Below are 789 nucleotides of genomic sequence, written 5' to 3'. Positions count from 1 at the left end.
TTATCTGGGATGTGGGAGAAGGAAAAATTGATTTTTGGCTGAACAGCTGGCTACTTGATGGTAAGTTGGAGCCACCTGCCTCTCTGGGCTCAGCTATCAGCCTTCCTATTCAATTATGCTGGAATGGTCATTGTTGGAATAAAGATATGTTGGCTTCTTTGGTGAATCCTGAACAATTGTATCAAATCCTTAAGCTCCCAGTCACTCCACATAAGCCAGATAGAATTATGACTAAAAATCCTCCTCATACCTCTCTTACCAAATTTGCATATTATCAATTAAACACATGGCATCACAAGGATTGGGGTCAAGCCATGTGGGTGAAATATCTCAGCCCCTCTATGTCCTTCTTCAATTGGAGATGTTTTCATAGAATTATTCCCAATAATGATATACTTAAACTCAAGGGTTTAAAAGGACCTTCCAGATGTAGTTTATGCTATTAACATGAGGAATTCTTTAATCATTTATTCTTCTCTTGTCCTGTTGCTCAAGGGGTTTGGACACGGGTGGTGGACACGTGTGGCATCTAAACTCAATTTCCCCTCCCATCTGTTGGTTTTTGAAAACTTTCTTGACTGTTGGAAGGTCTGAAAAGAGAACCATGCTGAAATAATCCCATTTATTACTACATGGTTCATCTGGATGGCATGAAATAGCAGTAAATATGAGGGAAGAACTCAAAGTGCCACACAAATTGTTATTAACTGCTATGCCTATACTCTTAAGATAATCAATCTCATGGGTTACAAGATTAAAGTTTCTGGGTGCTCCCAAGTCCTTAATACT

The sequence above is a fragment of the Phalaenopsis equestris genome, unplaced genomic scaffold, assembly GCF_001263595.1.
Source record: "Phalaenopsis equestris unplaced genomic scaffold, ASM126359v1 Scaffold224046, whole genome shotgun sequence".
Classification (NCBI taxonomy): domain Eukaryota; kingdom Viridiplantae; phylum Streptophyta; class Magnoliopsida; order Asparagales; family Orchidaceae; genus Phalaenopsis; species Phalaenopsis equestris.
Note: the sequence above shows the minus strand (reverse complement) of the source record.